Source organism: Amblyraja radiata, chromosome 2 (assembly GCF_010909765.2).
Source record: "Amblyraja radiata isolate CabotCenter1 chromosome 2, sAmbRad1.1.pri, whole genome shotgun sequence".
NCBI lineage: Eukaryota > Metazoa > Chordata > Chondrichthyes > Rajiformes > Rajidae > Amblyraja > Amblyraja radiata.
This window is the reverse complement of record NC_045957.1, coordinates 107361599-107378041: the sequence shown is the minus strand read 5'-3', so window position 1 is coordinate 107378041 and position 16443 is coordinate 107361599. Positions and strand designations below refer to the sequence as shown.

At 47.5% G+C, this 16443-nt stretch overlaps 1 protein-coding gene across 5 annotated transcripts in view; it reads left to right on the top strand.

Annotated features, from left to right (window-relative positions):
• gtpbp10 (GTP binding protein 10) overlaps positions 1-16443 on the top strand; it is a 39564-nt gene that overhangs the window by 6819 nt on the left and 16302 nt on the right. The window lies entirely within an intron of this gene.

Genomic DNA, 16443 nt, shown 5'->3' with positions numbered 1-16443 from the left:
CCTACTGAGTTACACCAGCACTTTGTTTCTATAAACCAGCATCTGCAGTTCCTTGTTTCTGCAGAGTGCTGCCTGGATTAGACTAGGATACAAGGATAGGTTGGGTTGTTTTTTCTGTAGTGTTAAGGGCCTGTCCCAATTAGGTGATTTTTTTTTCGGTGACTGCCTGCGACTGTCATAGTCGTAGCAGGTCGCCGAAAAACCGGTGACTGGACCCCCCTCCGACAATGTCTACGACAAGCTACAACAACCCACCACCTAGTCGATGTCAAGCTACCGGTGACCCATTAGGATGTCCACCTAGGACCACACCTACAACAACCTACGCCAACCCCGGGACAAGCTACGACCCTGTCGGCGACAACTTAAGACAATTAAGTCGCTGGTACCTATCGCTGGTTGACGTAGGTAGTCGCCAATGGAATTCACCGAAGTCAGCACCGGTGACAACCTACGTGACCTGGCGACAACCTATGTCATCCTGGTGACAACCGACGACAGTACCTACGTCAGTAGAAGTCGAGCTACGCTCATTGACGTCAAGCACACTGTCACCGAAGATTTATGAACATTTCAAAATCCAGCGGCGACCAGAAAAACGCTACGACTCTTTGGGCAACTGAGGAGACTACTCACGACCATACTGGCGACACCCCGACGTCAATTGTAGCGACAGCCTAGTCGCCTGTAATCGCCTAAAAAAGTGCCTAGGTGGGACAGGCCCTTTAGAGGCTGTGAAGTCCCGATAGAAATATATAATATCATAAAAGTCATAGATAGTGTAGATAATCTATACCTTTTTCCCAAGATTGAAAAATCAAAAACAAGAAAGTAAAGCTTTAATGTGAGAGTGTCAAAGTTGAAAGGAGATGTGCAGGCCAATTTTATTTTGTGTAGAGGGAGATGAGTGCCTGGAACATGCCTCCGGGGTGGTGGTGGAAGCAGATGTAATAGTGGCATTTAAGAGGCTTTTGGATAGGCACATGATTATGCAAGGAATGGATGGATATGGATCATGTGCAGGGCTCTCACTTAACCTTTTTTCCCTGTTGCCAGCCGGGCAACCTTGACAGCTTTTTAGGTTGCCAAATGACAGTTTAGGTGGTCATTTAAGACGGTTTGCATGACGCTGTGGTGCGTAGGTCTCGAAACGAAAGAGATGAGTCAGGTATTTCGAGAGGCACCTTTATTTGTGTTCCTCCTGGTTATAGGGAAGTCCACACGAGAGAAATATGGCACCCAAACCCCTGCCTTTAAACCCTCTGGTTAAGGGCCACCTCCGGACTGAACCACTCCCGTGCCGAGGCGTTCGACAGTTAGGATGGCCCGACCCTTGGGAGCCGCCACAGAACCCCCCCCCTCCCAGAACCCGAGGCACGAAACGCACCGGCGGGCGCACGACCCGGCCGGCCCGCATGCGGAAGTCAGACGATCATGGGGCTGGCGGATGCATAGGTGGAGGGACAGGTCGAGGGATAGGTCGAGAGACCGGCGGGAGGACAGGTGGAGTGACAGGCGGAGGGAGCCGTGAAGGGGGGCACCCTCGAGGCCGAGGTTGGGCAACCAGCTGGTCAATGTCCAGGTGTGCCGGCTTCAACCGGTCAATTGACACGGCCTCCGGCCGGCCCCCCATGTCCAGCACAAAGGTCGTTTGCCCGTGTTCCAGTACCCGGAGCGGCAACTCGTCTATCCAGTCCGGGCCGGAGAGTCGCGCCTTCAGCGCTGCCTTGAGCTGCCGGTGGAAACTCTCCACCAGACCGTTAGCTTGCGGGTGATAAGCCGTGGTGTGGTGCAGCCGCACCCCGAGCAAGCGAGCCATGGCCGACCACAGCTCAGAGGTGAACTGTGGCCCCCGGTCCGAGGAGATGTGCGTCGGCACCCCAAAGCGAGCAATCCGGTGCGCGGAGAACACACGAGCGCAAGTAGCTGTTGAAGTGTCAGCCAGCGGAATGGCCTCCGGCCACCGCGTGAAGTGGTCCACCATCGTGAGGAGGTGGGTGATGCCCCGGGGCGGCGGAAGGGGCCCCACAATGTCCACGTGGAGATGGTCGAATCACCGGTGAGGTAGACCGAACTCCTGGAGAGGTGCACGGACATGGCTCTGGATCTTCGCCGTCTGGCACGGAATGCAGGTGCGAACCCAGTGGCCAACCTGCTTGTGCAGACCGTGCCACATGAAACGAGCGGCCACTAGTGCCGTTGTCGCCCGGATCGATGGGTGAGACAGTCCGTGGATAACCTCGTAAACCATCCGGCGGCAGGGACGATGGGGCGCGGCTGACCGGACGATACATCGCACAGGATCGTCGCTCCTCCAGGGCCGAGAGGGACATCCTCGAGGCAGAGGCCGGAGATGGCAGTACGGTAGGCAGACATCTCACCGTCCGTGAGCTGTGCCTCCGCCAGGGCAGAATAGTCAATTCCGGGCGCTACCTCGAAAACGGCGTCGATAGCGGGGCGGGACAATGCGTCGGCCACCCGGTTCTCTTTCCCCTCTACGTAGCGGTTGGATGTGGTATATTCAGAAATGTAGGCCAATTGCCGCTGCTGTCGTGCGGACCAGGGGTCGGAAACCTTCGCCAGGGCGAAAGTGAGCGGCTTGTGGTCCATGTAGGCGGTGAACGGGCGGCCCTCCAGGAAGTAGCGGAAGTGGCGCGCTGCCAGGTACAGAGCCAGGAGCTCGCGATCGAACGCGCTGTATTTGGTCTGCGCGCGGTTGAGGTGTCGGCTGAAGAAGGCCAGGGGCCACCATCCTCCATTCGTCAGTTGCTCCAGCACGGCACCAACCGCCGACTCCGAGGCGTCCACCGTGAGAGCAGTCGGGGCATCTTCCCGCGGGTGCGCCAGCAGTACGGCCCGAGCAAGGGCCTCCTTTGCGTCGCCAAATGCTGCCACTGCCTCGTGGGTCCATTCGACGTTCTTATGCTGCCCACCCGCCAGAAGTTGATACAGCGGCCGCATGATGTGGGCCGCGGATGGCACAAAACGATGGTAAAATGCCACCACCCCGACAAACTCCTGCAGGCCGCGCACCGTGCATGGGCGGGGAAACCGACGGATGGCGTCGACCCTGTCCGGCAGGGGAACCGCGCCTTGTGAAGTCACGCGGTGGCCGAGGAAGTCGATCTCAGTTACTCCAAAACGGCACTTGGCGAGGTTGATAGCCAAACCGTGCTCACTGAGCCGCTGACAGAGCTGCCGGAGGTGGGCGCAGTGCTCCTGCTGCGAGCGGCTGGCCACCAGGATGTTGTCCAGGTAAACAAACACAAAATCGAGGTCGCGACTCACCCCGTCCATTAAGCATTGAAAAGCATGCGCAGCGTTCTTGAGGCCGAATGGCATCCGTGTGAACTCATAAAGTCCGAATGGCGTGATGATCGCCGTCTTGGGTACATCCTCCGGGTGGACCGGGATCTGGTTATAACCCCGTACCAGATCCACTTTTGAAAATATTGTAGCTCCAGCCAAATGGGCGGTGACGTCCTGGATGTGGGGTACGGGGTACCGATCCGCGGTTGTTGCGGCATTCAGCCGCCGGTAATCCCCGCAAGGTCGCCAGCCCCCGCTTGCCTTCGGGATCATGTGGAGTGGGGACGCTCGTGGGCGGCTTGAAGGGCTGATGATCCACAAGGTCTCCATCATGCGGAATTCCTGCCGTGCAAGACGCAGTTTATCCGGCGGCAGTCGGCGTGCTCGTGCGTGGATAGATGGGCCGGTAGTTTGTATAAAATGTACCACTCCGTGACTGGGGGTCGATGACCGAAACTGTGAGGTCAGGATATCCGGGAATGCGGCCAAGATCCGAGCGAAGCGGGAATCCATGGACGACAGGAGGCGTCCCACCGGCTGATCCAAACCTAACGTGATCGGCTCCATCGTAGCGGCGTTGACCAAGCGCTGACGCCTGACGTCCACCAGGAGGGAATGCGCCAGGAGGAAGTCGGCCCCGAGCAACGGCTGGGAGATCAGCAATGGTGAACCGCCACGAGAAATGGCAGGAGCCGAACACGACCGGGACCATGCGCGCTCCATACGTGCAGATGGGGCTGCCATTTACCGGTACGAATGTCGGCCAGCGAAGGGGGCAGGACGCTGAGCTCCGCTCCAGTATCGACGAGGAAGCTGGTCCCGGAACGCCGATCCCAGGTGAAGAGGCGGTGAATTTGGCCGGCCGCCGCGGGGACTATTGGCAGCCGGCCCAGGCATTTCCCGGGAACGTGCACGCTGGCAGCATTGTCGTGCTGCAGCACCCCAGCGCTGATGGTAGTAGCACCAGCGCCTCATGTTGGTGGTACTTGGAGCTTGCTGGCTCCTGTTGGTGGCACTTGCAGCTTGCTGGCGCTGGACTGCAGGTGCAGTACCCGACACGGCCGCGGGGGGCGATCTTACGGGCCGTCGGGCTGGATCTGTCACTCCTTCCACAGCTCCCCCGCCCCACCGGAGGAAATCGGGAGCTGCCAGGGTGACGTCATCTGTGCGCCTGCCGACGGCCAGCGCGTTGACGTCATCAGGGCGCGTCGTCCTCAGCGCGTCCCCATGTCTGCTGACGGCCACCGCGTTTACGTCATCAGGGCGCGCCATCCACAGCGCATCGGCGCGCCTCCCGAGAGCCCTGATGTCGGCGAAGGAGGTGTCTGAGCTGCAGACGGATGTAGGCTGGCAGCAGATGGAGGTAAGTATACTCAAACAGCAGGCATGGCATGTGTCCATCCAGGAGAGCAACCATCTCCTTTAGGAGGCTTGATGGCCGTCGGTCGCCTAGCCGCTCCATATGAAGGAGCCTGGCAGCACTCTCCATCCTGCTGAGTCCATAAATCTGGAGCAGGAGCTCCTTAAGGCCGAGGTATTTATCGGTGGCCGGGGGGGCTGCGAGGAAGTTCGTGACCTCTTCAACCGTGTCCTGATCGAGGGCCCCCACCAGGTAATAGAAACGGGTGGCATCGACTGTGATGCCCCGCAGGTTGAATTGGGCTTCTGCCTGCTGGAACCAGATGTGCGGCCAGGTGGTCCAGAAGGTGGGCAATTTTACCGAGACCGCGTCCAGAGACAGGGCCTGGCCGGCCTGTGAGGTGGTAGGGCTTTCTGCTTTCTCCATCATGATGACAATGGAGCGTCGGGGTCACCAATGTGGTGCGTAGGTCTCAAAACGAAAGAGAGGAGTCAGGTATTTCGAGAGGCACCTTTATTTGTGTTCCTCCCGGTTGTAGGGAAATTCACACGAGAGAAAGAAGGCACCCAAACCCCTGCCTTTAAACCCTCTGGTTAAGTGCCGCCTCCGGACTGAACCACTCCCGTGCCAAGGGGTTCGACAGTTAGGATGGCCCGACCCTTGGGAGCCGCCACAACGCGTGCGATAATGTGCGTAGTTACCAGTCGGAATTATGCTCAATGAAGCATTCACATATTATGTTCAAGAAGAACTGCAGATGCTGTAAAATCGAAGGTAGACAAAAGTGCTGGAGAAAAGAAAATCGGCAACGCTTCTGGCCGAAATCCATCAGTCTGAATAAGGGTTTCGGCCCGAAACATTGCCTATTTCATTCGCTCCATAGATGCTGCCGCATCTGCAGAGTTTCTCCAGCACTTTTGTCTACATTCACATATTATTTCTGCTTCAAATAACTCACAAACTAAACATATTCACCAATATATACCACAATGACATGCAGCAAAATTATAATACAATATCTCTACTCTTTTTACACATTGCAATTAATGCAATTTCTACTAGTTCTTTCCACTTCCAAAGAAAAATATGGTTGGATTATTCAGCGTATGATCAACCTTTGTCAATAAATCCTGGACCATGGTAACATATATACTTACCCATACTTACACTACAGATTGATGCAAGCATGTTTTCTGTGGACCGAAAATTACCATGACATGGCCATAGCTTGGGTCGTATTGCTATTGGTACAGAAAGACTCTGTACATAATTTATCCATAACAAAATATACAGGTTGCAAGGAAATTTCTAAAGGCATTTTATGATAATAGCAGTTAAAACTGACTATACCCATCGGACAGGTTAAACATTACACTAACTGTCGAGATGGCCAAAGGACATAACTGCAGCAAATGTTCTTTCGGTAATATGTTTAAAGGTGTCAAAACCCACATTACTGGACATTCAGATTAGATGTACGTGTCGTGAACAGCAATGAAAATACCCAGTTTGTACACACCAGATTAAAAAAAATTATTGATAAACACTGTTTCCATCATTCCCACTTCAGAATTAACATAGAAACATAAAAAATAGGTGCAGGAGTAGGCCATTCGGCCCTTCGAGCCTGCACCGCCATTCAATATGACCATGGCTGATCATCCAACTCAGTATCCTGTACCTGCCTTCTCTCCATACCCCCTGATCCCTTTTGCCACAAGGGCCACATCTAACTCCCTCTTAAATATGGCCAATGAACTGGCCTCAACTACCTTCTGTGGCAGAGAGTTCCAGAGATTCACCACTCTCTGTGTGAAAATTTTTTTTCTCATCTCGGTCCTAAAGGATTTCCCCTTTATCCTTAAACTGTGACCCCTTGTCCTGGACTTCCCCAACATCGGGAACAATCTTCCTGCATCTAGCCTGTCCAACCCCTTAAGAATTTTGTAAGTTTCTATAAGATCCCCCCTCAATCTCCTAAATTCTAGCGAGTACAAGCCGAGTCTATCCAGTCTTTCTTCATATGAAAGTCCTGACATCCCAGGAATCAGTCTGGTGAACCTTCTCTGTACTCCCTCTATGGCAAGAATGTCCTTCCTCAGATTTGGAGACCAAAACTGTACACAATACTCCAGGTGTGGTCTCACCAATACCCTGTACACCTGCAGTAGAACATCCCTGCTCCTATACTCAATTCCTTTTGATATGAATGCTAACATACCATTCGCTTTCTTCACTGCCTGCTGCACCTGCATGCCTACTTTCAATGACTGGTGTACCATGACACCCAGGTCTCGTTGCATCTCCCCTTTTCCTAATCGGCCACCATTTAGATAATAGTCCACTTTCCTGTTTTTGCCACCAAAGTGGATAACCTCAAATTTATCCACATTATACTGCATCTGCCATGCATTAGCCCACTCACCCAGCCTATCCAAGTCATCTTGCAACCTCCTAGCATCCTCCTCACAGCTAATACTGCCCCCCAGCTTCGTGTCATCCGCAAACTTGGAGATGTTGCATTCAATTCCCTTGTCCAAATCATTAATATATATTGTAAATAGCTGGGGTCCCAGCACTGAGCCTTGCGGTACCCCACTAGTCACTGCCTGCCATTGTGAAAAAGACCCGTTTAATCCTACTCTTTGCTTCCTGTTTGCCAGCCAGTTCTCTATCCACATCAATACTGAACCCCCAATACCGTGTGCTTTAAGTTTGTATACGAATCTCTGATGTGGGACCTTGTCGAAAGCCTTCTGAAAGTCCAGATATAACACATCCACTGGTTCTCCCTTATCCACTCTACTAGTTACATCCTCGAAAAATTCTATAAGATTCGTCAGACATGATTTACCTTTCGTAAATCCATGCTGACTGTCCAATGATTTCACCACTTTTCAAATGTGCTGCTATCCCATCTTTAATAACTGACTCTAGCAGTTTCCCCACTACCGATGTTAGACTAACTGGTCTGTAATTCCCCGTTTTCTCTCTCCCTCCCTTTTTAAAAAGTGGGGTTACATTAGCCACCCTCCAATCCTCAGGAACTACTCCAGAATCTAAAGAGTTTTGAAAAATTATCACTAATGCATCCACTATTTCTGGGGCTACTTCCTTAAGTACTCTGGGATGCAGCCTATCTGGCCCTGGGGATTTATCGGCCTTTAATCCATTCAATTTACCTAACACCACTTCCCGGCTAACCTGGATTTCACTCAGTTCCTCCATCTCATTTGACCAGCGGTCCCCTGCTATTTCCGGCAGATTCTTTATGTCTTCCTTAGTGAAGACGGAACCAAAGTAGTTATTCAATTGGTCTGCCATGTCCTTGTTCTCCATGATCAATTCACCTGTTTCTGACTGCAAGGTACCTACATTTGTTTTAACTAATCTCCTTCTCTTCACATATCTATAAAAAGTTTTGCAGTCAGTTTTTATGTTCCCTGCCAGTTTTCTTTCATAATCTATTTTCCCTTTCCTAATTAAGCCCTTTGTCCTCCTCTGCTGGACTCTGAATTTCTCCCAGTCCTCTGGTAGGCTGCTTTTTCTGGCTAATTTGTACGCTTCATCTTTTGTTTTGATACTATCCCTGATTTCCCTTGTTATGCACGGATGCACTCCCTTCCCTGATTTATTATTTTGCCAATTGTTGTAGTTCATTCATGCAGTCTTTAAATGCCTTCAATTGCATATCGATCCATATCCACCGTCAACCCTTTAAGAATCAATTGCCAGTCAATCTTGCCCAATTCACGTCTCATACCCTCAAAGTTACCTTTCTTTAAGTTCAGAACCCTTGTTTCTGAATTAACAATGTCACTCTCCATCCTAATGAAGAACTCAACCATATTATGGTTACTCTTGCCCAAGGGGCCACGTACAACAAAACTGCTAACTAACCCTTCTTCATTACTCAATACCCAGTCTAGAATAGCCCTGCTCTCTCGTTGGTTCCTCTACATGTTGGTTTAGAAAACTATCCCGCCTACAATCCAAGAAATTCTCTTCCTCAGCACCCCTGCCAATTTGATTCATCCAATCTATATGTAGATTGAAGTCACCCATTATAACAGTTTTACCTTTGTTGCATGCATTTCTAATTTCCTGTTTGATGCCATCCCCAACCCCACTACTACTGTTAGGTGGCATGTACGCAACACCCACTAGCACTTTCTGCCCCTTAGTGTTTCGCAGCTCTACCCATATCGATTCCACATCCTCCAAGCTAATGTCCTTCCTTTCCATTGCGTTAATCTCCTCTCTAACCAGCAACGCTACCCCACCTCCTTTTCCTTTCTGTCTATCCCTCCTGAATATTGAATATCCCTGGATGTTCAGCTCCCAGCCTTGGTCACCCTGGAGCCATGTCTCCGTGATCCCAACTATATCATAATCATTAATAGCTATCTGCATATTCAACTCATCCAACTTATTACGAATGCTCCTTGCATTGAGACACAAAGCCTTCAGGCTTGTTTTTACAACGCTCTTACCCCTTATAATATTTTGCCCTGGATTTGTCTGCCTGCCACTTTTACTTTTCACCTTGCTACCTATTGCTTCTACCCTCATTTTACACCCCTCTGTCTCTCTGCTCACACATTTAAGAACCCCACCACCTCTTATTCTCTGTTCATTAGTTTTTTCTTCTTACCCCCCTACATGTTGGGTATGAGTGCTTCCCTTCTCTGTTTCCTGCCTCACACACTGTCTACTAGCTTTCTCTATTTGAGTACCTCCACCCAACCGTTCTAGTTTAAAGTCTCCGCAGTAGCCTTTGCAAATCTCCCTGCCATGATATTGGTCCCCCATCGGGTTCAAGTGCAACCCGTCCTTTTTGTACAGGTCACACCTTCCACAAAAGATGTTAACATTTCAACTGAATGTTGCTCTTTAAAGTGTTTCTTAAATCCGTCAACTCCTCTGTAAACAGCACAGCAACCCTTATACTGACATCGATACACGCTGGGGAAATCTTCCCCTCCCAAGTTTGACTTTGGTTTCCGGACACGTTTTTGTCCAGATTGTTTCTTCACATCCTTAATATTGCACTTCTTCACTGGTAACTTACTCTTCTTTTTCCAATATGGTTGAAAAGACTCATCTGAAGAGCCATTCTTAACTTTTATTTCTGTCATCTTTACTTGATAAATACCTTTCAAAAAGATCACTGGACTCCAATCCATCCACAGCATAATTTCTTATAGAACAAGTTGCTTCATTGCAGTTAACTGTGGAATAACTATTAACTGGGTTCCTGCTTAATTAATGTTTCCAAACTTAGCTGACTTCATTCAATTTCAATAGGTTTGTTTTTATCTGTATTCTGGGTGAACCATGAACATCTGAATATTCAAATTGTGAGCCTACTCGAACCGCTTCTCACGTTGGTCACAAGCAAATTCAAGTTCAACTTCTGTATTGTGCTTGGTCATATGGTATTTCAAGGATGCTCTCTGCCTGCACTGATAACCACAAACTTCACACTTCAAAGGTTTTGCTCCAGTGTGGCTTATTTGTTGAACTGACAGTTGTTTCCGCTGTTTGAAATTCTGTCCACTTTCATCACAAATGTAGTTTCTTTTCACAAATGGAGTCGTTCTGTCTCCCAAGTTGTCCATCAGCGTGTGAAAGCAGCATTCTTCTTCCGTCTTCATCAATGCCAACTGGTTTTCTGATCCATCCCAACTCAGCTCCTCACTTTGATCCCAGCTGGGATTTACCTCAATCCATGGTGTTTAAGAAGGAACTGCAGATGCTGGAAAATCGTAGGTAGACACCCTAGCTACATAAACATTGAATTCTCCAATTTCCGGTAGCCCTTACTGTCTCCTCCCCTTCTCAGCTCTCCCTCAGCCCTCGGGCTCCTCCTTTTTCCTTTCTTCTTCCCGCCCCCCCACCCTACATCAGTCACCACTATAAACCCACTGACTCCCATGGCTATCTAGACCACTCTTCTTCCCACCCTGCTTCCTGTAAGGACTCCATCCCCTACTCCCAATTCCTCCGTCTACGCCGCATCTGCTCCCAGGATGAGGTATTCCACACCAGTGCTTCGGAAATGTCCTCATTCTTCAGGGAACGGGGGTTCCCCTCTCCCACTATAGATGAGGCTCTCACCAGGGTCTCTTCCATACCCCGTAACACTGCTCTCTCTCCCCATCCCCCCCACTTGTAACAAGGGCAGAGTCCCCTTAGTCCTCACCTTTCACCCCACTAGCCGTCACATACAACAAATAGTCCTCCGTCATTTTCGCCATCTCCAACGTGACCCCACCGCTCGCCACATCTTCCCATCTCTCCCCCCCCCCCTGTCTGCTTTCCGCAAAGTCCGCTCCCTCCGTAACTCCCTGGTCAATTCTTCCCTTCCCTCCCGCACCACCCCCTCCCTGGGCACTTTCCCTTGCAACCGCAAGAGATGCTACACTTGTCGCTTTACCTCCCCCCTCGACTCCATTCATGGACCCAAGCAGTCGTTCCAGGTGCGACAGAGGTTCGCCAAGCACCTCCGCTCGGTCCACATTAACCAACCTGATCTCTCGGTGGCTCAACACTTCAACTCCCCCCCCAAACCGAATCCGACCTCTCTGTCCTGGGCCTCCTCCATGGCCAGAGTAAGCACCACCGGAAATTGGCGAAGCAGCACCTCATATTCCGCTTGGGCAGTCTGCACCCTAGCGGCATAAACATTGAATTCTCCAATTTCCAGTAGCACTTGCTGTCTACTCCCCTTCTCAGCTCTCCCTCAGCCCTCGGGCTCCTCCTCCTCCTTTTTCCTTTCTTCTCCCCGTCTGAAGAAGGGTTTCGGCCCGAAACGTTGCCTATTTCCTTCGCTCCATAGTTGCTACTGCCCCCGCTGAGTTTCTCCAGCACTTTTGTCTACCTTTTACCTAAATCCAGTTCTGTAACTTGAGTTGCACTCCAAAATCAAGGCTTTTCAACTCCACAACCTGATTGCTCTCCTTCAGCTGCTGTGTGTGTAGTGGCAGATTTTCATATCTTTCAGGAAATTAGCACCCTAGCCGCTAAATGGATGAACATGGTTGAAGGGGGTGTCTTCGAAACGCATGCGAACTCACTCACAGAGACCTTCAGAGCCTTTTCACAAGTATGGCTTCAAAACACATTCTTTTGATGAATAAATGCTTTATTACTGATAAAAAACAGTAAGATACATCCAAATTTTTTCCGACTCGTTACTACAATCTTCATCGAACCAGCTTATTACTTTAAACATTAGAAAATTCCTCGTGTCTCCGTTACACTGGCATGATCTCCTTTAGATCCCGCATGGACCCCGCATGGTCGAAGGGTTAACCTTCCCCATCGTCTCTCCAAACTAATCTAAAAACTAAACATCTGAGCAAGCATCTAAGCTCCAAACACACCCAAAAACATGTCATAAATCCCACCCACAATATAATGGGCAGTTTAAAATTTAAAGGCACATGCCATCATCAATGACATGCAAAGGCCAAATGGCCACTACATACCGGCCCCTAATTGTTCTGAGTATATAACGAGGCAATTACTAATAAACATTAAAAAAAGTGGCCATAAAGGCTTAACATATATCAAAAGCAAAAGGTCAGGGAATAAAACCCTGTGGTTCCTCGTCGGGAAATTGAACCCCGGTCTACTGCGTGACAAGCGGAGATTCTAAACACTATACTAACGAGGTAAAAATAGCATGCACTATAAATCTGCAATCAGAATTCTTCATCGACTCTTCCATCTTCACTTTCGCCTTCTAGAAGCAAGCACAACTAGGTTATTAATCCTATCAAAACACTGGTTTTAGTTCAAAGTCCTACCAAACCCTTAAAATCAGGCATGAAACCCAGTATATAGTCCAAAACATAACAGTCTAAACTTTGACAGCATGAAACGTCTTCCTCCATTCAACTCATGAATGTGTCGTAACAATGTTGAAGTATGAAAATCCTTCAAAAGAATAACAGGATCTTTAGCTATAAAGTTCAACGTTAGATTTAATTTAATGTCCGGATCATTAGCAGAGATTTCAAATCCCAGCGCAAGCTTTGGCCATTCTCTGTCTGGCTTGCAGAGAGATTTTAGTTCATCGATCCATTTCATATCGCTTAAGAAACGGTTCATTGTTAGTTCTCTGGAAACTTCATTCACGGAATTTTATTCTGTGTTAACATATTTCAGTTGTACAACATTAGTAACTCCCAATGCTCTTTCCATTGGCAGATTGGCTTTGTCCAAATCCAACTCTCTGGTTTCTTTGGCTCTATCATCTAGTGGAATGCTTTCACAATTGTCGCTGTTCCACTTAGAAAGTGTGAATCCTCCCTTATTGCAAAGAGAAGTCAGATGTTCTACTGGTAGAATTGCTCCCTGCTCAGTAGACATGGATTTTAAGCAATCATCCTTGTAGAAATTATTCTTCAAAGAGATTCTTCTTTCATGAAATTTAGTATTCTCGTCAAACTTGCGATTCAAATTCTGGGTACGTTGCTCGGCCATATGACGATTATTCGGTAGATTAACACTTTCTTGTTTGAAAGGTAAGTCCACACAATAGTGTCCGTTAGTTTTCACTGAGTAGTTCATAACATCCATGAACTTCAACTCTTCTTTTGACATCTCTTCAGATTTCTTGCTGGTACTTTCAATGAAGTCATGATTGTATGGCTTCATCACGGGCTTTTCTAATTCATCAGTGGACATTTGATTAACAGCAATGGTAGGACAGTTCTTCTGATTTCCGATTTCGTGGTTCCTTTTCAAGGAGCCATTGATAACCCATCCAAGTCGGATTTTCGTTGCATACGGTCCATCGCCTTGGCTCTTAACAATCTGTGTAGGTTCCAACGCCTTCAAAACATTCATTCCAATAAGTAGATCAACACTAGAATTTATTTCAGATATCTTGACATCCTTCAGGTAAGGCCATTGCTTCAAGTCTTCATGTCTTGGTATATTCTGACGACCAACAGGCATAGTTCCATGCGTAAACACTTCAGATATCGGTATGAAATTATCTTCATCCAAACTGGATGCATCTAAGTTCCAAACACGCCCCAAATCACGTCATAAATCCCACCCACAATATAACGGGCAGTCTAAACTTTAAAGGCACATGCCATCATCAATGGCATGCAAAACAGGCCAAATGGCCACTACAGTGTGATGGAAGCAAGATGGTCATTTTCAGACTGGGCATTGGTGAGCACATTTCTCATCTGTTTCAGCTCAGTCTGTAACTCCGGGATAAGCTGCCACCTTTTTCTGGTTACTTCAAGAACCTGTGGTAATGGATCCATCTTGGTCAGTGTTATAAACGCAAGGCCAGTTATCAGCCTTATTCAGGACGTCTTGATGCAGGGGTGTTTCCCCAAGTCCAGCCCATCTGGGCCAACCTCAGGATAAACAGTAGGGTCAATAGTCCCATTGTCCTTTCTTGGTTCATCTCCATTTACAGTCAATCGTATCAGATGTCTCCAATGGGAGTAATCTTCAATCTTCATGGCGGTTGATGTCGTAGTAGCACCTGGGACAGTCCCCTCCAACATAGTCCCAATTTTGGCCGATCCCCAATAGTATGGACTGTGTCTGTTCAACTGGCAGTGGCTTCTGCGTTTTCAACCCCTGTGAATGCAAGACTGACAAGGTTGTGCTTTAAATGCTGTGCGTATATAATTAATTAATTGCTGTGGGCCTGTAGGTAATAACTAACTTTCACACTCTTTAGTGTCCTATTCATTCCCTCCACTAATCCAGAATTCTATGGATGGTGGGGGACGTGAGATCACTCTTTAACCACCTACAAGGCAGACCCTTTAAAAATAGATCATTATTTTTTTTTAAACAATTAAAAAAATATTCCCAATTATTCCAAACTATCTCCCCAAGTTTACAATTTCAAATTAACAGATTTTGTTCTGAGATAAAGGCAACTCCAATCTCATCTAACACAGCTACCTGAATGCCACGTGGATATCGTGGAATTCAGGTCTCTATTTGAACTCAATTCAAAAGGTAAGAAATAGGAAAAAAAAACAAAAACTTAAAAGCTAAGAGAAAACAAAGAATAAACAATTAATTTTCATAGATTGCAAGCTCATTCAATGACATCCTATTTCATCTAACATGGACCATTTCATCAAAAGGGGTATATATATGAATATATAAATATAGCCTGATGTCAAGTATCCCGATAGGCTTTGGGAGAAATTAAAAAAAACATAGCAAAATTCTGAACACAGGAAATTGAAGCTGCCTGTATCTTGGTAGCATAGCCTTCAAAAGAACACTGAGCCTCTCTAGTCAGATATGAGACAGAACTTGGATGAGTGACAACTCGAAAGAACATGAAGATCTGATAAGGGCCAGAACTTGGATGAGTGACTGTAGTGGCCATTTGGCTTGTTCTATGTGTCATTAACTATGGCATGTGTCTTTAAATTTTAGACTGCCCGTTATATTGTGGGTGGGATTTATGACGTATTTTAAGGCGTGTTTGGAGCTAAGATTCTTGCACCGAAGCTTAGTTTTTAGAGACCAGCATGAGGAAGGCATACCATGCGAAGCATAACGGAGACACGAGGAGTTTTCTAACCTTTAAAGCGTTAAGCTGGAGTTCACTGAAAATTATAGTGTACGAATCGGAAGAAGTTTGGATGTACCTTATTGTTTATCATCAACAATAAAGAATTAATTAATCAAAGAACTGTGTTTTGAAGATTTATCTGTGAAGAAGCCCTGGAGGTCCCCAGCAGAGAGCTTGCATGTGTACAAAGACATTCTCCGAAACCATGTAGTCCATTTAGCGGCTAGAGGGAGTAATCTCTTGAACGATATAAAACTCTGCAGCTACAGTGACAACATTTTAGAATACTTTTGAAATAGCTTTTCAGTTTTAAAAAAATAATAACTTTCGAACATTGAAAGTAAACGAGTAGAAAAACAGGTAAAATACACATCAGGTATCCAAGAGGTGTTAGCTAAAGTGGCATAGCCTCCCTCGTTTCCAAAAAAAATTGTGCAAAACATTAGAGACGTCTCTCTGTATTAATTTTACATTTCCCTCCCTTGTCTGACAAAAGCCGTTCTCTTTGAAAAAAATCTTTGTTTCTGTGTGAACCAATTTGCAGAATTGATGCAGAATTAGCAAGCTAGGAAATTCCCCTGGCAGATTTTGTGAACTGGGACAGGGAAGGTTTGCAAAAGTCGTCTTCTTTGTTGGAGTGAGAATTTAAAATGAACAAAGGGAGTAGTTCAATGTAATGGCGGGCGGGCTAATGTTCAAAATGGGAGTGGTCTGAGCTGTGATTGGACAGTGATCTAGATTGTGATTGGCCACCTCCCCCTTCTTCTATAGGCAAGGCCGCCATTGCCAGACATAGGGTCTCGAGAAGACTTACTGGTACCGGCTTTTTTTCCGACTCTTATCAGCGCTTTCTTTCTCTGCCTTAGCCCTTATCTCCTATTCCTCTGCCCGTTGGCATTCCATGTGAAGTACTTTCATCTTTTAATAGTTCTGTCTCCATTCCACAATTCAATTCCTCTTTTACAGGCGTAATTCATCCAATTACTATCTCGCGTCTCCACCCACTTCTTTTCTGCCACACTCTCTCTCTCTCTCTACCTTCAATAGTCAAGACACATTACTCAAACGTTTTGTCAATTTATAATTCAATATTCTATCATCCTTGTAAACAAATAACACATGTGTTGTACAGCCATTTTTCGTCACTCTTATCCAAATTATTTCCATGTTTATCCAATCTCCACATCACTTCTTA